Genomic DNA, 24915 nt, shown 5'->3' with positions numbered 1-24915 from the left:
ATTGGAAAATGATGCCGAGGTTGACAGCTCTCTGCAGTTTTCCTGTTTATTACAGGTCAAAGTGCTGTCACGCACTGAGCCTCTGTTTTAAAAAAATAGACTAGGCATGTACTCATATTAGTTAGGCCACGCTTAGAGTACAGAACCCTGTTCTGTGTATTCTGGAAAGGATGCAGCGATACACGAAAATCTGCAGTAAAGATTTCACAGTGATGATACCAGAACTGCGAGCTTATAACCATCAGGAAAGAATTAAGCCACTGGAACTCCTATGTCTAAAAAGGGGGAGGTTGAGTGGTGACCTGATCGAGGTCTTTAAAATTATGAAATGGTTTACTTTGGCAGATGTTTGAGGGATGGCTCTATTTCGGCAGGATTTCAAGAATATTGGCCATTGATAATTCCAATCGGGAATTCAGGGGAATTCAGGAACTGTATCGGAGTTTAGAGGAATGAAAGGTGAGCTTATTGAAACGCATAAGTCCCTGAGGGGCCTTGATAGGGCGGATACCCGGAGGATGTTTCCTGTTGTGATGGAGACCAAAGCTAGGGGATATGTTACAAAAATAGACGCCTCCATTTTTAGGTTAGACATCAGGAGATTTTTTTTTACCCAAAGATTCGTTTGTGTGTGGAATTCTCTTTCACAGAAAGTAGTGGCGGCTGGGCCTGTGAATTTATTCATGACGTGTTAGACAAATTTTTGTTAGGCAATGGAGCCAAGGCCTATGGGCGGCAGACAGGAAAGTGGAGTTGAGACCACAACCAGGTCAGCCATGATCTTATTGAATGGTGGAGCAGGCTCGAAGGGCTCAAAGCCTCATTCTGCTCCTGTGTTCCTATGGTCTTTTGTAACGAGGACCATTAATATGTGATAAATCCAGTCTGAATTCAGGGGAAACGTCTTTACCCAGACGGTGGGGAGAATGTGGAACCCGTGGAAAGTAGTAAGTGATTGAGGCTATTTCAGAGATGCTATTAAGTGGGATGCTGGATAAACAAATGATGGAGAAAGAAATGAAAGGGAATGTTGTTGGGCTGAGATGAAGAGGGGGTTGGAGGATGCTCGTGTGGAGCATAAACAAGAACAGGGCCAGTTGGATCCAATATCCTGTTTCTGTGCTGTAAATTCTAGGTAACTCTGAAAACTGTAACATCAAAGGAGCTTAACAACAATTTCAAAGCCATAATTGTGCAGTGAACTTTCCATTGAACTGCTGTAAACGCGGTGAGAGAACAATATAAAGTGAAACGAACTACTTTTTGAAACTTCACGGGGTCTGTCAATCAAATCATTGGCAAATAGAATTCTTCAATAAACTCAGAACACTCACTACAGGTTAATCTTCAATAGCGTTTTATATCATAGTCTTAGTAACCAGAAAACATAGTCAGTGAGACTTAACAGAAAGGAGGGCATTGCACTGAAATTTTAAGGAGTAGAACTGAATGCGAAAGTGATTTGTTCATTTAGTTTCTCGATAAATGCAGTGAATAAAGGTGTGTGTTCCATTGGAATTCCGCTCCAGATCACTGCGTAATTTATGTTATGGAACAAAAGATGCGAGTAATTAAAATTAAAATTAAAATCAAACCGCGGACATTTCGTTCGGTATTTTCTGGTCTCTGTGTTAACCAGGTTGTATCAAGACCCTTGTGCAACCACTTTGCAGAGTAATTTATATTGAGCACTATGACATTACTTTGGGAATTCCTGGCGTTCACCTTCCAAATATGCAACCTCTGCCTCCCACAAGTAGAAGGGCAGCAGATACTTGACATCACCACAAACTGCAAGCTATCCTTCAAGCCACATGCCATGCTGACTTGGAAAGAACCAAAGTTCCTTAACTGTCACTGGGTTAACGTCTTGGAATTCCCTGCCTAAGAGCACTGTGGGTGTGCCTACGCCACATGGACTGCAGGAGTTCAAGAAGGCAGCTCACCGCTACATTCTCAAGAGGCTTATACAAGTTGGTCTTAACAAGGAGGCTTAGATCCCGAGAATGAATCAAAAATAGCTGCGATATTCAACATAAAACAATACAATAATTATTCTGTGACCCCCACCCACCACAACCCCCACCCCCGATCGACAAAGCAATAAATCTCTTTATAGGCCTTTTGTCACTTGATCACTGTGACGCACAGTCGATGACCACAACATGTCAAAAGCAGTGACAAACTGATTATTGCGAAAACAGGGAGAATTCAGCGCGTCAAGATGTCCAAGGAATCTTTATGTATGATCCTCATTTTCCAAGTGCTGCGAGTTTATGGTAAGAGGCGACTGAGAATTTTTAACTGGAATCAACGACTTCTGTGTTTAATAAGCTGCAAATGTGACACAGTGGTCAGTTGAAGCGATTTACTTGGGTCACGTTAGTTTATTTTCTGGTTCCCCCTATAAAGCGAAGAAAGGGAAAATTGGGGAATAAACATAACCAAGGATAATTAAGGACAATAATGAAATTGTTCGTCAATTACGGGCGATGCCTTTGAAAGCGGAGGCTTCCTGTCTCTCAATCATCAGTGACACTGTGACAATAAACTCCCTCATTGCAGAATCCGAGCCCTCTCTGTCTCAGAGTTAAGTTTTATTCGTTCACAGAATGTGGGCGTCGCTGGCTAGGCCAGCATGTTTTTCCCCATTCCTAATTGCCTTGTTCAGAGGGCATTTCAGAGGCAACGACATTATTGGGGATCTGAAGTAATATGTAAGCCATACCAGGTAAGGACAGCAGATTTCCTTCCCTAAAAAAAATTGGTGAGCCACATACCCTTTTTACAACAATGGTTTCATGCTCATCATTACAGTTAATTGCAAATTTTTCCTGAACTTAAATTCCATGACCTGCTGGGGTTGGATTCGAATCCGCGTCTGCTGACAGTGACAATCAGTCCAATTGACAACACCACTATGCATGCCTTCCTCTGACTCATCATAATAACCGTTGAAGTCGGTGGCACGGTTGAATAAATCTGTGCTACAATTACAAAGTGGATTTGGTGTCCAGCGATTTCTGATACAAACAACTTGCGGGTGAAGCCCGGATACTAATCAACATCCCTCCCTGCCAAGGGCTCGATTTTAGGCTTATTTCCAAAAAAAGCAACAGCAAACGTGTGTTGAAACTGCCATTGCTAAATACTGTGGCTAGAAGAGCAGGTCAGAGGCTGGGCACATGCGATGAGTAACTCACCTCCTGACTCCACAAAGCCTGTCCAACATCTACAAGGCACACGTCAGGAGTCTGATGGAATACTCCCCACTTGCCTGGATGAGTGGAATTTCAGCAACACTCAAGAAGCTTGAAACTGTCCAAGACAAAGCAGCCTGCTTGATTGGAACGACATCAACAAACATTCGCTTCCTCCACCACTGACGCACAGTGGCAGCAGTGTGTACCATGCACAAGATGCACTGAAGGAATTCACCAAGGCTCCTTCGACAACACCTTCCAAACCCACAACCACTACCATCTAAAAGGACATGGGCAGCAGATAGATGGGAACACAACCACCTTGATGTTCCCCTCCAAGCCATTCACCATCCCGACTTGGAAATATATTGCCATTCTTTCACTGTCGCTGGGTCAAAATCCTCGTAATTCCTCCTTAACAGCATTTTGACTGTATCTACACCACATGTGCTGCAGCGGTTCAAGAAGGCATCTCACCACCATCTTCTCAAGGGGCAATTAGGGATGGGCAAAAAATGCTGGCCCAGCCAGCGACGCCCACACCCCAGGAATGAAATAAAAAATACTGTAAGTTCGCAAAGTCCAGGTGAATGACTCGAGTTCCTGCTGCTGTGCTCACAGGGATAGCTATGCAAAGCTACAGAATGGGCCGACAGGACTGGTTGGAGGTAAGAGAGCAAGTGAAATGAATTCATATCGTGCACAACATTATCATTTGGTGTAAATTAATCGCTAACTGTCTCCCAATCTCTGTCCAGACAGTTCCACCAACAAGGCGGCTGTGCTGGTTTTTGTCTCGCCGGGCCACCTGCATTTGAGGCAATTCGTGTGTTTGGTCAGTGGAGTTTCTTCCAACCAGATTGCCATTTTCTGCACTATTTCCGCCCTGGTAATCACTTGCCGACTCTCTCTCTTACCCTCTCTTTTTCTCCCCCTCTCTCTGATACGAACGAATGGAAAAGGATTTGGGAGATGGAAAGATATATCGGGAGGAAATGGGATGTGGTGATGTAACGGTAATTTAGAAGACCGAGGAGCAGGTAGACTTTTTAAGGAATGGGGTGAGGAAAGAATATTTGAAGGCGAGAGAGACAGAACATGTAGGGAGATAATCTTTAGTAATGACAGATAATACGAGGAGTATGAATTGTTTGAACCCTGACCATCTGGCTAGCGACCAAATTGATGTAACAGTGATTTCCACGCCTGTGTGGAGGAAAGCTCTGCTGCCTCAGCCAGAATCCAGTCTCTATCATTAGAGCTTACAAATAGGAGAATGAAAAACTCTTCTGGCTGAACGAGCCTGTTCGGCTATTCAAAATGCTCATGGCTAATCTTGGGATTCAACCGCACTTTACTGCTTGCTCTCCAGGTCATTTATTTCCCTGAGAGACCAAACATCTCTCTACGTCAACCGTAAATATATGCAATGATGAAGCTTTCAACATCCTCTGGGCTAAGAAATTCCAAGGATTCACAACAATTTCAGTGCAGAAATGTCTCCTCATTCCATTCCAAAACGATTTGGCCGTTATGCAGAAACTACGCCCCCTTGTTCCCACCTACCTCCAATGCTCCAGAAAGCACTTTGGTTGTCCAGTCAAAAAGCTAACGTGCCGCACAGCAGCCTGAGAATGGAAATAAAGAGAGAGAGAGAGATTGAGTGAGAGAGAGGGAAAGATAGAGAGAGGCGGCAAGTACTGGCACTGTCAAATTATTTTCAGATCTCGAAACATCCTTGGTGTCATATTGACTACTCAAGCCTGTGTAGAAGAAATGCATTCATGGACTGGAAACACTGTGATCCGCATCCGGGTTGATCTCGGTTGTTTTGTTTATTAATCATTTTAATAATTGACGAAACCAAAGCTTTCAACAGACATTTGAACTTAGATTGAGTCGTCCCGGAAACAAAAATGTTTATGCAGCAACTTAAATCAACCAGAATATATCAAAATTTCGAAAGGAATATAAAGATTCATAGCAACTATACGGATTTGATGCTGAATGATACAATCAAAGAAATCAATAATATGTGTCAAACACAGAAGCATGATGTTTGCGGATGTGCTGAAGAGTAAAGTCGCAGACAACCTACTGTTTTTCATCTTTGGCTCAATGTAATTTTTCCCCTCAGCCTCTTTTGAACTCGACTGGCAACTGAAATGTATCAGCCAGTCAGAGTGCTGGAATACAGAATTAAAGCAAATGGCAACAATTGGCTTAAAACCATATCAAACCAGTCAAACCCCAAACACCCTCGTTCGGTAAAACATCTATTCATAATACATAGCAGTAACACATTACTAATTATATATCCAGGCTCATATATAAAGTAAATGATTTTGAAACAGTTAGGGCAGAATGCAGGAGGTATGTAGAACGAAAACCGTCGTTTTCTCGCTGAAATGTGTTTTTTTCAGATTTTGGCAACAAATAGAGAGGGATATAGATAGATATACAGATAGAGGGACGGATATATAGATAGATAGATAGATAGATAGATAGATAGATAGATAGATAGATAGATAGATAGATAGATAGATAGATAGATAGATAGATAGATAGATAGATAGATAGATAGATAGATAGATAGATAGATAGATAGATAGATAGATAGATAGATAGATAGATAGATAGATAGATAGATAGATAGATAGATAGATAGATAGATAGATAGATAGATAGATAGATAGATAGATAGATAGATAGATAGATAGATAGATAGATATAAAGATAGATAGATATAAAGATAGATAGATAGATAGCCAAGCAGACAGACCTGACAATGGGCGCATAGGTAACATGCAAGAACGTTCTCTGGCATTTCTGCATGGTAATTGTATTTTAAAGGTGTGAGTGAGAAACGGAGATTGGTATTTACTGTAGAAGCGTGTCCAGCGTTATGACTGACTCTTAGTTACAGGGCAATGTCGTCAGTGATCTAATTGGATCTGTAGTTATAGTTCAGTTGCAATCAGCGATGATGCTGTATGGGTAATTATAGAACAAATGTCGTCAGGAAAATGTTTTTATGCGTATGTACAATACAATAGAGGTTGCTGATATATCTGTGTTGGTGGGCCCAGCGCAAGTGAGGCCGGTGTTGCTTCTGGACATTTTGTTACAAGAGAATTCAGTGACATATCCGGATGGTTAGATACAATACAACTGGTGACAGTGATATATACTTCAAAGAGTAATAACAGGAAAAGTGGGTTTAGTGATACATCGGAATTCGGGGTAAAATTGCAAGTGCGTTCAGAGATTTTTCTGGATGCAGTGTTGCCGTCGAAGTCTGATCAGTGCAGGAACTGAATTGCAAATTACAGAACAAGTGACCTCACTGAACAATCTGTCTGGATAGTTACAGTACAAGTGACGTCGGTGATATACTTGGATGGATAGTTATAGTTCAAGTGGGGTCAGTGATGTATCTGAAAGTGAAGTTCCAGTAGAACAGGGTTTGTTCACATGTCTTTATGATGAGCTACAGCATTTGGATGGCAGTTTAAGCATAATCGTATCACTAATTGTTACGGTTGGGTAGCTAAAGTACAAGTCAAGCAACGTTACAAACGTAGAAAAAGGCGCTGTTAGAGTTGGATTTTAACCCCAAAATCAAATGTTACGCCAAAAATGCGTACAGAGTGTGGCCAGTAAAAATTGGTAGAAAGAGAACAGCGTTTGGGGCGGGACCAAAATAAATGACTACATTCCTGTAAGTGTTTAATGCTAGGAAATTTCTACTGATCTGGTTTCAATAATGACCGGCCCTTCATCATTATGTCAGCAGTAAGGGTCTTTAGTGATGATTGCACAATCTTCGGCAGCATTCGGACACGAAACCCATCCGTGTCCACCTGCAGTCTGCACAACGGTCAGCTTTTGGCCGATAAGCGGTAACTAACTTTTCCGCCGCACAAGTGCCAGACAATATCCATCTCCAACAAGGGAGAATCTAACCATTACTGCTCCTTTTGCATTCTGTCCATGACGGTTTTGTCATTTAAGTTTTCCCGCCTTCTACCTCATACTGGAAACCCTTCTTCTGTCCTTCCCTCCGCTCTCCATTTCAACGACAAAAAACCCATCACATTGCTCCTTCCCTTTAGTTCGTAAGAAGTCATATTCGACTCGAAACGTTAACTCTGTTCCTCTCTCCAGAAATGCTGCTGGGCCGGCTGAGGATTCCCAGCACTTTTTGTTTTCATTTCAGGTTTCTGTCATCCGCACTATTTTGATTTCATTTTACTATTAAATTGCTAGTTTTGTACTGTGAACATATGGACGCATAGTAGTGAAAAGAAGACATAGAATAAAAACTGCAGGCAAACTTCAGAGAAATGCAAAGCATAGAGACTGGGGATGGAGCAGAGTAAAGTGCAAGGCCGGTAAAAAGAGGAACATAACATTGTTCAGGAAAACTTTCTCCATTATTGTAATTCTTGCACAATGTGAAAGGAAACGGCAATAGGTCAAGTTCTGGACGAATGTAAAAAAGGGCAAAGGAAATTGTCTGTAATTCGTTAATATCTTTGCAATAGAGAAGATAATTTATCAATTATTTAAGTCCTTTCGGAAAGGGAAAAAAAAATCAACGTTGAACCTGCCCAACTGCACTAATTTCCAAGATTTGACAAGAGATCAAGCACAACTATTAACAAAGAACACAGGAAGTAAGCAACGTCAGGAGCTCAACGTGGAATAGTTAAGGTCCAAATCAACCAATGTTTAATTGAAAATTAAATATGGGACATCCAAAGCTGAAACTTCCTCGATGACAACACAAATATATTTAAAATAAATAGAAAAATGAAGTTTATGTCAGCGCCGAATAAAATCGAAACTAAAGCAGAATCCAGAGAACGTTGCGAAAAATTGAAAGAAAAACTCTTATGAGAAGGCCTTAGAGACAGCAAAGGAATACATTTTTCGGGACATTAAAGAATAATGCAATTTTCCGAAATGATATTTTATAAAATCAAAATAAAGTTGAAGGAATTGTGTTTTGGGATTCAAAAAGGAATCATGCTTTGGAATTGAGCTGCGTGACTGATAAATTGTGAATGTTTTTTTTTTACCTGTTTCTAAATAATTAATAGGATAAACGTGTTTGATTATCAGGGAAAGACTTTCTGGGCATGAAAGTCAATTTTAGTTTTTGTGAGGAGTGTGTATGATTGAAAGCTACTGAATGTCTACACGGAGATGAGTGCAGGACAAGTCCCCTGGAGGAGAGTGCATGGTGTTTATCTACAGACTGTACACAGGTCAGTGCAGTAAATACTTTTATTGTTCCCAGGCAGAAAGTGTTCAATTAACAGCTGTGGTATGTATGCATTGAGCTAATTGAAGAGATGCTGAGGCTTTTTTGTGGAGTTGAACGGAGCGAAAAATGATTTATGGGGAATGGCAGAATTTGACTTTGATAAGTGACATTGGAAAGGAATTAGGTATATTTAGTTATGGTGGCTTTGTGCTCAGGGTATTGGGGTATTAGCAATGGTCGGAGGAACAAAGAATATTGCATGGAGTCCGATTGATTTTAATATATTAGATGTGATAGGGGAAGTGCCGAGGTTGCTATGTGGAGACGAAAAGACACAAAGAGGTGTGAACAAAGAGGCCAACAGTTCTGCCAGTTAAGTTAAATAATATTTCCGCAAACTTCATTGTAACGCCATAGCAACAGGTACGGAATCCCGGGGAGAGCAGGCCGACTCCAAAGTGTCTCTGTTACAGGCCATTTGGGAAAGCAGACCGGTTAGAGGTTTTCAATACAAGTTAATACGGATTGTTTTTGTTTACTTCATGAAATTCCAAAGCCTCGTCCAGTTTGGAAATGGCCGTCCCATATTTAAGAAGGATTTTTCTAAAGGCCACCGTGCTCTGAGTGCTTAACCATTCAGTAAATGGCAAATGCATTAGTGCACCACAGAGCGGGACTTACTCTTTCCACATTACTCCTGGCGCAATGCAAGAAGCTCGTGTTTGTGCGCAGAAAGAAAATGTCTGCACTGGCAAACAGAAATAAAGAGTGCACGAAAGACAGTGTTTGCTCGGCCAAGTTTGTGTTTTCATATCAGCAGTGATACTCTGTTTCTTTAAGTTGATGGAAGCCTGGGAGTGAATATTATATTCACGAAATGGGCACATTGGGAATCGCCGCTCGTTTGGTTTCTTAATCCACTGAAAAATCGAGGTAACCGGATACTTCACTGCGCTCTTGAATTTCTCTTTGAACTTGGACTGAGTCACCACATAAATAAACGTGTTTGTGCAGCAACGTAGATTCATTAGTATATATCCGTCAGATCGAAAGATATATAAAGAATCAGTATAATCTGTGGGATTTGTGCTTGAAATGTTGCAATATAAAATATGTATAACAAATGACAACTTCAGTAGTATGAAGCTTTGGGATATGGTGAAGAGTACATTCATAGACCTCCTTCTGCTCTCCATCTCTGGGTCAATGCAATTCTCTCCATTCCGCCGACACCTCAGTTCCTTATTAGTTCGGCTGACCACTGAAATATGCCTGACTGTCAGAGCGTTGAGCAAGATAATTAAAGCAAGTGGTAGCAATGGTGTATCAACCCAATCAAACCCCACCCATACAGGCTCAATATAATAACTTGGGTTTCTGGAACAGAACCATGGCATATTGTCAATTATATCTCCAGGTGCATATGTAAAATAGTAGGGGAATGTTTTTAAACAGGGCAGAATGCAGGTTATTGTGACAACCAAGGCTGCAGTTTTCTCCGTGCAATACTTCGTTTCCAGCTCCTCGCAGCAAATGCCCCCAAATCGATCAAATATGGAATTGACATTGAACAAGACAGAGCAATGTGTGGCTGCAAACCTCAGAACATTGAAAATACCACACACATGGGTGATTCTCAGGAAACATAATGAGAAATAATAATAACTGATTTTGTACAGTACGATATCAAGTGAAAGCGGAGGGAAGATTGGTAATGAGTACGAGAGAGACTCTGGCAGTGTCCAGTCGAGTGCAGATCGATGAAGGAGTGCGGGTATGCGTCTGTGTGATTCCGACAGTATCCAGCAGAGGGTAGATGGGTAAAGCTGTGTTTATGCGTGTGCGTGTGACTCTGACAGTAACCAGCAGATCGGTAAAGGCGATGTGTGTGTGTGTGTTGTGTGCGCGCGCGTGTGCGCATGTGTGCGTGTGTGTGTGTGTGTGTGTATTACATAGAGAATTCCCAGCAAAGATGAAGGTGTGGCTGTTTCTTTGCAATTTGTAATGCTGCGTTGTGAGTGTGAAAATTGTCCCCTTTCTCCTCTCTGCACCATTAAATCCTTTAACTCTGACATCTATGCCTTCTCAGCTCCAAATATTGATTGCAGACATTCCTATTCCTTTCCTTCAATGCCAGCATTTCATACTGACAACAGTATGCTGAGCATGATCTCACCTGTGTTACATTTAAATTTGGTATAGTATCACTGCATCTCAATTCAATAACTTTGTGAATTATCATCAGTGCTTCCGTCGCATTGTAATGGTCTTTCTCACCTGATTGTTGTTAGAAATGATTTGTTAATCTGCACTATGGAAGGTACTTTAACAATCATCACCCACTTTATGTTTTAAAGGTCTTTAATGAATACATTTCATCATTGCTGAATGTATTATTGCATTTTTCAAAGTCAGTAAAATACTATTAATTGTCTGTGAGCTTGATTATCTAGGTTGTGAATTCACAGGATTCAACATTTCAGATCAAGAAGGAAACACAACTTGATATTCGCAGGCGAAAGTCTGTGAACCAACACGTCGAGTGGGCAGATTAGAGAAAGATTCCAACTGTAAGAAAGCCTGGAGTCATCTGTAAATATCTTCCAATTGCTTTCATTTTGCAGGCGTTAGTCTTCATTACATTGAAGTGAATGGAAAATGAGAAAGAGACTGGAGAGGATGGCATAAAGCAGAATTAGGGCCACTAGTACTGTGACACTTGATGCTGTGTAAGTGTCTGTGCGCATGCGTGTGTGTGAAACTTGTGTGTGAAAGCGAGAGAGAGAGAGGGAAAGAGCGAGTGAGTAAGAGAGGGAGAGTGTGCGCGTGTGAGAGCCTGTGTCTGAGAGAACGTGTTTCTTTGAGCGTATGTGTCTGCCTTTGCGTGTTTGTGCGCGCGCGTGCGCGCGCGAAAGAGAGAGAGAATGTGTGTATGAGCGTGTGTGTGTGTGTGTGTGTGTGTGTGAGAGAGAGACAGTTTTTGCATGTGTGTGTTTGATTTTGATGATACCCAACAGAGAAAATTACGGATGGACAGCATTGCTGACCTAGCCAGCGATGCCCGCAACCTGTGAAAAAATAAATTTAAAAACAAGCTAGCGCCTCGGCTCCCGTTAATTGTTTACCCTGTATATTTGGGGCGAGTGCATCAGAGTCCAAATAATTGCTATTATCATAGTCCTCCCGACCACCGTGAGGCCCCCGGGTGTGAATTGCACTTGATAATGGAGGCAGAAGAAGGTTAAATGTGGTCCTGACATTCTCTGAAAGTCTGTTCTACATTCTGAAATGACCTGTTATATTTACAGCTTCTTCTTTACTCTGAAAGAAAAAGTGAGGTCCCAGTTGATCAATGTGAGATAGAGCGGTACAGAGAGAGTCCTCACATGACTGAGCTGTAAATACACTTCATGATTTTCGTGGGGGTCAGGGAGGTGAAAAGAATAACTGCGAAAATAAAAGTCAAAAGCCATTTTCTTCAAAGATGGAAGCTGAAAGAGAGCTGACGCTTCTTGAATACGTGGCAAACTATCTCAGAGCCCAAGGCACTGTCCAGCATCATCTCTGCCCTGTTTTCCATTTGATCAGAGAAGAGCTCAACTTATATTCTTTTCTTCCACTCCCCCAACCACCCCATTCGCCCCAAACCCACCCCACCACCCCACCCCACCCCACCTTTGTGGTAAACAAGTTCAATGCCTCAACTTCTGCCAGCCCTGATATAAGGTCAGTGTGTGGAAACATTAACCCTGTTGCATTATCATTTACATCAGCAAGATCTGGAATCCAAAGCTGGATTCAGTCAGGGTTTTTATTGGCAAAGAGGCTGTCTTGAACAAACTAATTGCAAATGCAGTAAGTAACACACGGCATTAGAAGAAACTGACTTAGTTTGTCTCTTACGGAATGTATTGTAAATATGTGGATGATGAAAAAGTCTGCCTGACTTAGTCCAGTGTCAAGGAGCCGTGGAATGAATGATCTTTTGACAAAGTTGGGTTGCTGAACATGTTCAATATGTCTGAGCTCCATTTTTACTGAGGTGTGGGGCTGGTGTGGAGGGTCGGGAGGAAAGGGACAGAAAGAGGCAGGCAGCCCGGGGCTAAACCATTTTAGACCATAATACCATAAGACATAGGAGCAGAAATTAGGCCATTCGGCCCATCGAGCATGCTCCACCATTCAATCATGGCTGATCAGTTTCTCAACCCCATTCTCCCGCCTTCCCCCCATAACCTTTGATCCCCTTATCAATCAAGAACTTATCTATTTCGGTCTTAAATACCCTCAATGACCTAGCCTCCACAGCCTTCTGTGGCAATGAATTCCATAGATTCACCGCTCTCTGGCTAAAGAAGTTTCTCCCCATCTCTGTTCTAAGAGAGGCTGTGCCCTCGGGTCTTAGTCTCTCCTACTAATGGAAACATCTTCCCCATGTCCACCCTATCCAGGCCTTTCAGTATTCTGTAAGTTTCAATCAGATCCCCCCTCATCCTTCTAAACTCCATCGATTATAGACCCAGAGTCCAAAAACGTTCTCATCTGTTAAGCCTTTCATTCCTGGGATCGTTCTCGTGAACCTCCTCTGGACCCTCTCCAAGGCCAGCACATCCATCCTGAGATACGGGGCCCAAAATTGCTCACAAATTCTAAATGTGATCTGATCAGAGCCTTATAAAGCCTCAGCAGCACATCCCTGCTTTTATATTCTAGTCCTCTCGAAATAAATGCCAACATTGCATTTGCCTTCCTAACTACCGAGTCAACCTGCAAGTTAACCTTAAGAGAATCCTGGACTAGGACTCCCAAGTCCCTTTGCACTTCAGGTTTCTGAATTCTCTCCCCATTTAGAAAATAGTCTATGCCTCTATTCTTCCTACCAAAGTGCATGACCTCACACTTCCCCATGTTGTATTCCATCTGCCACTCCTTTGCCCATTCTCCTAACCTGTCCAAATCCTTCTGCAGCCATCCAGCCTCCTCAATACTACCTGTCCCACAACTATCTTTGTATAATCTGCAAATTTAGCCAGAAAGCCCTCAGTTCCTTCATCTAGATCATTAAGTTATAAAGTGAAAAGTTGTGGTCCCAAAACTGACCCCTGCGGACTTCCACTAGTCACCGGCCGCCATCCTGAGAAGGACCCCCTTATCCCCTCTCTCTGCCTCCTGCCAGACAGCCAATCTTCTATTCATGCTAGTACCTTGCCTCTACCATCATGAGCTCTTATCCTACTGAGCAACCTCCTGTGTGGCACCTTGTCAAAGGTCTTCTGGAAGTCCAAGTAGACAACATCCATTGGTTCTCCCTTGTCTAAAGTACTCGTTACCTCCTCAAAGAATTTTAACAGATTTGTCAGCCTGACTTCCCCTTGATGAAACCATGCTGACTTTGGCCTATTTTACAATGCACTTCCAAGTATTCTGAAATCTCATCCTTAATAATGGACTCTAAAATCTTACCAATGACCGAGGTCAAGATAAGCGACCTATAATTTCCCCTCTTTTGCCTCACTCCCTTCTTAAACAGGGGGGTTACATTAGCGATTTTCCTGTCCTCTGGGAACCTCCCTGACTCGAGTGATTCCTGAAAGATTAACACTAATGCCTCCACTATTTCTTCAGCTATCTCCTTCAGAACTCTGGGGTGTAATACATCTTGTCCAGGTGATTTATCCATCTTCAGACCTTTCAGTTTTCCTAGCACCTTCTCCTTGGTAATGGCCACCATACTCACCTCTGCCCCCCGACCCTCTTGAACTTTGGGGATCCAGCTCGTTTCTCCATTGTGAAGACTGACCCAAAGTACCTATTCAGCTCCTCCGCCATTTCTTTGTTCCCCACTACTACTTCTCCCACGTCATTTTCCAGCAGCCCAATGTCCAATTTTGCCTCTCTTTTACGCTTTATATACCTAAAAAAAACTCTTACAATCTTATTTTATATTACTGGCTAGTTTACCCTCATATTTAAGCTTCTCTCCCCTTATTTCTTTTTTAGTGTCCTCTGTTGGTCTTTGTGGGCTTCCCAATCTCCTGGTTTCCCAGTGCTCTTCGCCGCATTGTTTGCTTTCTATTTAACTTTTATGCTGTCCCTGACTTCCCTTGTCATCCATGGGTGCCTCGTCCTCCCTTTAGTATGCTTCTTCTTCCTAGGGTTGAATTTTTGCTGTGCCTCCCAAATTACTCCCAGAAACGCCTGCCATTGCTGTTCCACTGACTTTCCTGCTAAGCTCATCTCCCAATCAATTCTGGCCAGCTCCTCCCTCATGCCTCTGTAGTTGCCTTTATTGAACTGTAATACCGTTACATCTGATTCCAGCTTTATCCTCTCAAATTGCAGGGCAAATTCTATCATATTATGGTCACTTCCTCCTAACGGTTCCTTCACCTTAAGCTCCCTTATCAAGTCTGCCTAAGTACACATCACTAAATCTAAAATTGCCAGTTCGCTAGTGGGTTCCACCACAAGTTGCTCCAAAAAGCAATCTCGTAGACATTCCACAAATTCTTTTTCTTTGGATCCACTACCAACCTGATTTTCCCAGTCTACCTGCATTTTGACATCCCCCATGATCACTGTACCCTTGTCTTTCTTACACGCCTTTTCTATCTCCTGGTGTATCTTGTGCCCCACATCCTGAACACTGTTCGGAGGCATGTACATAACTCCCACGATGCTTTTTTTTTTTTACCTTGGCTGTTTATCAACTCTACCCACACAGATTCTACATCAACTGACCTTACGTCATTTCTTGCTATCGATTGAATTTCATTTCTTACTCACAAAGCAACCCCACCGCCTCTGCCAACCTGCCTATCTTTTCGATAGGATGTATATCCTTGGATATTTAGCCCCCAGTCCTGATCCCCTTGCAGCCATGTCTCCGTGATGCCCACCACACCATACCTGCCAATTTCAACCTGCACCACAAGCTCATTTAACTTATTTCGTATACTGCGTGCATTCAGATACAACACCTTCTGTCCCGTATTTCCCCTCCCCTTTTTCATTGTCGTCCCTTTATCTGATGTGCTTGAAGTTAGACTGCTAGCCCTTTCGAAACACTCTGTCCCATTTTGTGGTCTGGCGAGTTTAATAGCCTTTCCTGGGCTCTCCTTCCTTTTCAGTTTTTTCATAATTTTCCATGAAGTTGAATCCACCACCCCCCACCCCCCCCCCCCCCCCCCCAACACACACACACACACTGACCTGTTGCTTTGTTTCCCATTAGTCATACTTCTTGGAGTTCTACCCTTCCCTTCATCCCCACTTTCTAGTTTAAAGTCCTGTGGACCACCCTATTTACTCTTTTCGCTGCTAGAACATTAGTCCCAGATCGGTTCAGGTGGAGACCGTCCCAACGGTACAGATCCCTCCTGTTCCAACACTGATACCAGTGCCCCACGAAATGGAACCCCTCTTTCCCGCACCACTCCTTTAGCCACGTGTTTACTTCCCTTATTCTCGCGTCCCTATGCCAATTTGTACGTGGCTTGGGTAGTAATACGGAGATTATAACCCTTGAGGACCTGTTCTTTAATTTAGTTCCTAGTTCCTGATAATCCCCAAACAGGTCATGTTTCCTAGTCTTACCTATGTTATTTGTCCCGGCATGGAGCACAACAACTGGATCCTCCCCCTCCGTGTCTCTCTCCAATATCCATTCAAGCCAGTCAGAGATGTCCCTTACCCAGACACCGGGCAGGCAACATTCCATGCGGGACTCTCGATCCTGCTTACAAAGGATGCTATCAATTCCCCCAATTATAGTATCCCCTACAACTACCACTTGTCTTTTTGCTACCCCTTCTTGAATGGCCTCCTGTGCCACGGTGCTGTGGTCAGCTGGCTCATCCTCCCTACAGCCCTGTTCCTCATCCACACAGGGAGCAAGTACCTCGTACCTGTTGGACAAGGTCAAGAGCTGTGTCTCCTCTGTTCCTGAACACAGGATCTCTCTACCTGCCTCACTTGCAGTCACACCCTGCTGACCCTGACCACACTGACCGAATTTGAGGTACTTAATCTACCGGGTATGATCGCCTCCTGAAACAAAGCGTCCAGGTAACTCTCCCACTCCAGGATGTGCCTCAGTGTTCGAAGCCCGGACTCCAGCTCATCAGTTATGAAGCAGAGTTCCTCCATGAACCAACACTTACTGCAGATGTGGTCACTGCGGCTCGCAATGGGATCTGCCGGCTCCCACATTATAAAGCTACAGCACATCACCTGCCTAGCCATCTCGACTTAGTTAATTAATTTATTAATTAGCTTGCAGTGTTCTTTTTTTTCAAATTTTGTGCAGATTTCCTACCAACCAATGGACAAGGGAGACCAGGGTTAAATGCAGGAAATTGCACTTGAGGCCACAACCAGATTAGCCAGCGACTTATTGAATGGCGGAGCAGGATCGAGGTCTACTTGTTTTCCGATTTCTTATGTTCTTTTAGCCTTTGGTCATTTGAAATAAATATTGAGATGGGAATTGTTGGTTGGTCTCAGAATCAATCTGAATAGAATGTGGAACTTGGTAAAATGTCGTTACCATGCGAATGGGTGTTTGGGTTGAACTGGTTTAGACTCAGTGTTAAATACAGAGAGATTGTTAGTTATAAGTTTTAGAAAATAGTTCTGTTACCTTTCTTTGTGGTATATATTCGCTCGGTTTCCTGAATCAAGAAACTTCAATTAATATTTAAAATTAATGCACATTAAACACCGCTTATTAAAATATCCATGTTAATCATCAATATTCAACCAATCAATCGCTTTACTAAATCCAAATCCGAATGAGGATGAAGATTAGAAATCGGATAGTGGTGACAATGATGGCAAAGGATCAAAATGCACCATCCCAACAAATTACTTAGAAACTGCTGCTGGGTCAAATCATATTTTTATGGGACTCCCTCATGGGAAACTTGCTCCAATAATAAAATAAAAACTGCAAATACGTGCTACAAATTCTCTTCAAGACACCAAAGGGACCCATGTCAAGGAATCTTCAGGAGAATGCTGAGGAACGGAAGCTGGGAGAGACGAGCGAGTTCCATTCATCAGAATGTGACTGACCTGGTAGACTGAAATACTGTCAGAATGTGTTCTGAAATGGCCAGAGAGTGTCGCACCTTACAAAGTGTTTGAAGTGTTCTGCAGAAATGCTTGTACGTGATTAACAAAGATAATAGTCTAAGACCTTGCAGCAGAGAGCGGGGCTGGGCAGCAAAGAGCCGCATTGGCTGTGGCTTCGGCTGTTTGCTGCGAGTCTCAGAAAGACGCTTCGCTCACAGCCCATTCGGGGGCTGTGCTAAGCACATCGATTGGCATAAATCGCTGGCCGAGATTCTGAACGCTTTTCGCTTGAGATGGAAAATGATGTTCGGCCCAGAAGCTCTCGGTGGTTTTCCTGTTTTTAAAGTTGAGGCCCTTCATGCACAGAAGCGCCTGCATTTGACTCAATGTTAAACCGCAGACTGAAGAGGCTTTTCCGGCTAGGGTAGATTCAGCTGAACAGAGAACAGGCTGGTGTAAATTCACCTCATATAAACTGTCCTCATCGACCTGACACCGGCACACTGTTTTTCTGCCATATTCTGTATTTGAAAAAAAAATCACTGATCCCCAATATTATTCACAATTGATGCACTCGCTTCATCAGAGGTTCAGAGAGATTGCAGTTTGTACTATCTCGACACAGGCAGCATTGGACCCAATCGCCAAGGCTTCCACCGCCCAGAAGGACAAGGGCAGAGTAGGGAAAGTGAGCACCACCAACTCCAATTACCTCGCAAGACAAACTCTATACTGACTTGGAACTTTATCTCCACTCCTTAATTGTCGCTAGGTCAAAATCCTGGAACTCCCCCTCCACCCCCGCTCCCCCCACCCCCTCCGACAGCATTGTCGGTTTACCTGCACCAAAGGGACTGCAGATTTTCAAGAAAGCGTCTCACCACCACCTTCTTAAGGGTCAGTTACAGAGAGCAATGAACACTGTCCTAGCCCGCGACCCTCACATCCCATGAGCGGATACAAATAAAGTAGGAGACCCTTGTCTTCAGCAAAGGATAAAGGAAGTTTGCATTGATATCAGATTCTTATAAACCTGTAGCCCACTGTCCCTCAGTTTCACTACCGTAAAGAATGTTCTCATTATAGATTCCCGGAGATTCTCTCTGCCCGGCTTCTGCTGAATTCCTCGTGAGAATTACTTTCCACTAAACCCTAACGCGGCTCTTTAGGAAAATCATGTCCACTGTTATTGCCGCTGGGCTACGTCAGCCGGTTCTACCCGGGTTATTTACAGTGAAGCCGCTCACTCAACAGCAGAATGCGAGAGTGTGATCCCCGTTCAGGATCTAAATACAAACCCGGTAAAGAGAGGCCTCAGGTTCTGAAGTAAAAATAGAAAATGCTGCAAAAACTCAGCAGGTCTGAAACTGAAAGAGACGTAACTTTTCGTGTCCACATGTCTCTTCACCAGAGTCTTCCCGCGGACTTTTTCCAGCATTTTCTGTTTTTATTTCGGACTTACAGCATCCGCAGTATTTTGCTTTTATTTTTCCCTCCGGTCCTGGTCTGTTTCTGACGCGGATAAAACGGTTGGTTCATTCCCCCTGTGAATAATTCTATCGGAAGTTCCCTTTGTTGCAATTGCCTGTGATCTGAAGAGGAAAAATGCAAATCAGCGCCGGGACTCATTTGCAGCGGAATATAAATAAAAAACAAAGAAGCCATGTTCGTCCATAGAACCTTGTTCAGACCACAGTTGGACTAACCGTGTAAATTTCTAAACTGAACTTTATAAAAGGAATATTGAGGCACTGGAGTCCGTGCAAAAATAATTGACAAGGCTGATACCAGAGCTGAGGGGTTAAACTAACAGGGATGACTGAACAGGCTGGGTCTCTTCTCTCTAAAGACGAGACTGAGGAGCGACCTCACAGAGGGTTTTTTAAACATGGCTCACCGCCACCTTCTCAATGATAATTGGGGATGGTTAAACTAGAATTAAACTTTTACGGCAATATTCAGCATAAATCCATACAATTATTATTCTGTTACCGCTTCTGAACGACACCCCAGTAAAGTTCTTTATAGACCTTCTGCCACTTGACTAACGTGACGCACAGACGGTGGCCACAGTAAGTCAAACGCATGTGACATTCACCAGGATACCGCACCCAAAATGGTATCACACTTTCCATAGCATAGCTCGTCATAGTTTCCACCGCATCTGAAAGGGGAGCAACTCACTGGGATTGAGCTCAAGTCAGAGTGCGGCCACTCCGTCTGCAAAAATAAACTGGTGAGAGCGAAAACAGAGCGGACTTACCGCGTCAAGATGTCCAAGGAACCTTTATCTCTGATGCTCATTTTGCAATTGCTGAGGGCTTATGGTGAGTAAGAGGCAGGTGAGAATTTTAAACTTGAATCAGCCAAAATCAGTGTTTACCAAGCTGAAAATGTAACCCAGTGACCAGGTGAAGGGATTTGACCTCATCATGTGAGTTTATTTACTGGTTCCCCCGAGAAAACAATGGAATCAATTTAGAAAATTAATCTAAACGCGAATAACTAAAGACGATGATGTGACCATTCTTAAATTGCAGGCGAAGTCTTTCAAAACGGCCCCAATAACCAATAATAATGGAAGTATAATCTCTCTAGTTACACAATCCCAGCACTCTCTGTCTCAGAGTCCCAATATAATGACAGCTAAAGTGGGAGAAACTGTGGAACTAGCCTGTCACTACGCGTATGAAGTGCAATCGGCGTCTCAAGTTTTCTGGTACAAACAACGTGTGGGTGAAGCCCCGATACTAATCGACAGCCAGTCCTGCGAAGAGGCCGATTGTAAATTTATTTCCAAAAAAGACAACAGCAAACATCAATTGACACTGAAAATTCGCAATGCCCAGCTGATTGACTCGGGTACCTACTACTGTGCTCATAAGGACAGTTATGCGCCGCTCCAGAATGGACTCCCATTACTGGTTGGAGGTAAGAGAGCAAGTGAAATGAGTTCTGATCATGCACAGCGTTATGATTTGGTGCGAATGAATCGTTAACTGTGTCCCAATATTTGTCCAGACAGTTCCACCAACCAGACGGCTGTGCTGGTGTTTGTCCCGCCGGGTGAGCTGCATTTGATGGAAACCGTCCCCTTAGCGTGTTTGGTCAGTGGAGTTTCTTCCAACCAGATTGATATTTTCTGGAATATTTCCGGTCTGGTCACCAAGGGACCGAGCGATCCCGGTACAATGGAGGCGGACGGGACCTACAGTATCAGAAGTCACGTCATGGTATCGAGGGAAACCTGGAGAAGTGGCGGTGTCTGTACTTGTATTGTTCAACTGTGGTCTCCAAACAAACATTTGACAAAAAGCGTGTCGTCCCCCAAAGCAGCAGAGACAGGGGGAGGTGAGTTGGCGATCTGTTGAATCGAGGCTTTTATTCGACTTTAGAGTCAGTTGGAGAAATTCATTAACTCCTTGAACCTGCAGGCTGTAAATTAAACTATAAATATATAAATTATAAATATGTTAAAATAAGTTTGGGTTACCTTAGCCCCAGGTGTAGACTTGACCTTGTAAACAATTTCTGGGCTTGTCTTATATTTCCCGGTCACATCGTAGAATCCTTGGAAGATAGACGCGGAAAGAGGGATTTCCGCTCATCGTGCCTGTGCTATCTCTTTTTAAGTGTTAGCCCATTGGATCCACCCTTTCCCCACAACACTGTCACATTTTCCTTTTCAAGTGAGAATGTGCTTTCTCTTCTAAAAGTTATTGTTGAACCTACATCCATCGCCCTGTTCAGGCAATGAATGTTGGAATGAAATTGAGGCCAGTTCCACACTAGATGCCCTTTACAAGCAGGAAAAAGGCAAGAATGCTTTGGGGAGGGTGTACAGGAGATTTACCAGAATGGGACCAGGAATGAGGGACGTCAGTTAGTGTGGAGAGACTGTTGAATCTGGAATCATCTCCTTCGGGCAGAAAGTGTTCAGGGGGTGATTTAATCGAGCTGTTCCAAGTTATGAGGGGCTGCGATAGATTAAACAAGGAGAAACTCTTCCACTGGCAGGAGGGTCGGTAACCAGAGGGACATAGATGGAAGATAATCAGCAAAAGAACTAGAAGGGGTAATAAGGAGAATTGTATTTAACTCAGCGAATGATGCCTGGATAGCGCTTCCTGAAAGGGCGGTGCAAACAGATTCACACAGAACTTTCAAAAGGGGAATTGGATAAATACCTGATGGAAAGACACTTGCGGAATGGGGCAAGAGCAGGGAGAATAGGGCAAATTAGTTACCGTTTTCAAAGAGCCTGCACTAGCACGATCGCCCGAATGGGCTGTTTCTGGGCTTCCCTTTGGGTCACGTTTCCTTTCAGAGAATCCCAGAAAAGGATGATTTGATCGAGCAGCAATTTCTAAGTGTTTTGCCTCTGTAGGATGGTGCAATCTGGTCCTTCCTGCTCTCATAACTGTCCTGGTGCTGCTGGTTCTACTCTTGGTCCTTATTTCCATTCGGATTCGTAGAAGTGGCAGATCAGGTGAGCATTAATATTCATCAGGGATATTTTAATAATTGTTTGTCTCAGCTGATTCCCTTCTCGTAGTTTTAAATTGCTAATTACTTTCTGCTTTCAGGAGAACGAGACAAGAGGTCCCACAATGAAAAGTGAGTAACTGAACCTTTTGAAAAGTTTATCCCGAACACTCTCTCTAAACTTATCACTGGGCCTAACCCAGTTCAACCCCAACAGTGATCCCAATGGTATCTGCTAAAATTTTCCATGAGCTTTTAAGATTGATGCTAAGACCATTCGACATTCTCTTCTCAGCTATTTATGGCATCTTCGTCAGGATTTACAAAACATAACATCTGTTTGATATTTTTGTTCGCATCCAGTTTTAGCTTGAGAGAGAGAAGGCAAAGAGAGAGGCAGAATGAGAGACAAACGGGTAAGTTGCATTGAAATGTTGGCACAGATTTAATATCAAGTGGATCGAAATGGGAAGATGCCTAAGAGCATTTCCCGCCATCAAAATGTTCACAATTACTCTGCTGTCTCTGGGTCACATATAAAATGCCAATTACTGGTTACTAAAAGCTGCAGTAGCATACCAGATGGACGATAGACGCCAGGCAGTGTGGGTAGATAGTGCTTGTCCATCCATTGGCGATTTTCACTCCACTGAACTATTCAGGGCACTTTCGCGCATTGGGGACCTTCCGTGGATTGGGGGCCTAGTAACAAATAAGGCCCATTGGCGTCATTGGTACATTGGTGCATCATTGACGAACGGCGTATCTGTAATAACTATGAATTAGCCTGACTGGGAAGATATTTCAATTCATTATTGAATTATGATTCAGATCTTAACCTTTCATAACACAGATGACCACCGTCAAACAGAGGGAAAGCGGCCACATCGGGATGCAATACAGGTGAGTTTTTTGAAATTGCTGTAATAACATGCAAAAACGTGTTCTTTGGATAAGCTGCAAGGCTTCCCATTCTGTGTATTTCACACGTTTATCAAAGAGCAGATCACAGTCTAGAGTATCTGAATTTGTATATATTCCCACCCGTCCTTCTAACTGGAGTCAGAAAATATCCCCCTTTCCCTCTCCCCATCTGATAATAGAAAGGATAGGGTCATTTTCCGGGTAGAATGTCCCCGTCTGACGTAACCGCTGATTTCCAGCAGTTCATATTTTAGATTTGTGCTATTTCCTATTATCTCTGCAGTGAATCTCATCCCCTTCCTTCGTTTCCCACCTTTGTCCCTCCTCTGATCCAACCGATTTAGTAAACACATTAGCCAATGGAATTAGAATGAAGATGAGACCAAACCCAGGGGACTTCTTATAGTTAAATGAAAATGTGTTCCTGTTGTTAGTGGACTAAGAAGGAATCAGTTTGGGCATTATGTGTTTGTGTGTGTGTGTGTTTGTGTGTGTGTTTAAGTGTGTGTATGTGTCTGTTACCAGAGAATTGAACAGAAAGTCTAGGCTGAAGCTCCAGAGCAAGTGCTGCGCTGTCTCAAATGCCAATTTCACATGAAAAGTTAAACCGAGGACCTTTCAGCCCTCTCAGGTCGGCAGAAAAGATGGTACCGCCACTACTGCAACCAGAGCAGTGGTGGGGTGTGGAGCGTGGGGGGTGGGGGGGTGGGGGGGGGGGGGTGTTCTTTTTGTGTCCCGTTTCACATTTTATCCCTTAGCCATCACCTTAAAAAGTAAATTATCTAGGTCATTAATTCATTGCTGTTTATGTGATCTTAATGTGCGTAAATTCGCTGCCGCATTGCATTAAGAACAGAGACTACAGTTCAAAGAAGTGAATATCAGTGTTCTGGGGCTTCGTTAGTTCTTGTCAGGCGCTATGTAAACACAAGTCTTTTGCTTGTGTTTGTGTCATTCTTCTGAATGTGATATATTCTGTGGGCTCCACAAAATTGTGTAGATGGCTCATGGCGAAACACAGTGATCGGATTGGCCTATTAGCAACAAAGGAATTCAAACACATTGATAGACTCATCATCCCAGTTTCCTGATTAAACTTCGGTCATTTCCAGTTGCTTTGCGAATTCTGCTGCTCTGTTACAAAACAACAATTCAGTCAATTCTTGTACATGCAAATAAAGCAAAACTTTCCTCAAATTGATATATAGTACACTGGAAACCGATTCAATTGCAACTTTCAAGAAGGAATTATAAAAAGTAGTGGAAAGAGAAAATAATGACAACGATATGTGGACAGAGAAGGGCACAGTGGGACTCATTGTACAGCCCTTTCAAAGCGTTGGCACAGACACAATGGCGGAATGACCTCCTTCTCTGCTGTATCATTCTATGCTTCTACGAAATGCGATTGCGGGAGTCGGTAATCTTGCCTATCTTTTAACTACTTTTCGCTGTTAATGTTCAATATCTCTCCCAGTCTCAAGGCGGACCTCTCTACGCCTCCCTGGACTTGGCTGCATTGGATAAAAGGTCAAAAAAGAAGGCGGGTCGCAGATAAGAATCTGGTCTGTTTCTCTCTGATGAATTATGGAGGTGACAGGATTTGCCAAATAAACCACAGCCTTGTGGAAATTAATATGGAGCCAAAGAGATTCCCATGACACAAATCAACTGTACTCGTGCATTCGCCAGAGCTACAAAGACTGGCTCATTTTGCTGAATATAGAAGTTGTTTTGAGTATTGTTAAGGATATTCCACCTATATCGTGTAACTCAAGTGTGAAAGAAACATTGAGCAAAGACTAAGGAATGTCTTCAGTTTCTCTGGACTTTTTCTGCTGATTGTGTAACTCCAGTTACTGAAAGGAAGTTCATTTCTTGGCAAATGTCTGTAGGTAAATAAAATAAATTATTCTTCGATTATGACGATGCACCAGAGTTTTGCATTGATTCATA

General features: G+C 43.0%; 1 long non-coding RNA gene across 1 annotated transcript in view; it reads left to right on the top strand.

Annotated features, from left to right (window-relative positions):
- LOC144672171 (uncharacterized) overlaps positions 1–24619 on the top strand; it is a 312256-nt gene extending 287637 nt beyond the window's left edge. Inside the window, exons 4-5 of the long non-coding RNA XR_013574070.1 lie at positions 22889–22938; positions 24437–24619. This is a non-coding gene — a long non-coding RNA (uncharacterized LOC144672171). The remainder of the gene's footprint in view (positions 1–22888; positions 22939–24436) is intronic.
- The last annotated feature ends 296 nt before the right edge of the window (positions 24620–24915 follow it).

Source organism: Cetorhinus maximus, chromosome 36 (assembly GCF_964194155.1).
Source record: "Cetorhinus maximus chromosome 36, sCetMax3.hap1.1, whole genome shotgun sequence".
Lineage (NCBI taxonomy): Eukaryota > Metazoa > Chordata > Chondrichthyes > Lamniformes > Cetorhinidae > Cetorhinus > Cetorhinus maximus.
The sequence above is the reverse complement of the archived record's forward strand: the minus strand, read 5'-3'. Positions and strand labels throughout refer to the sequence as shown.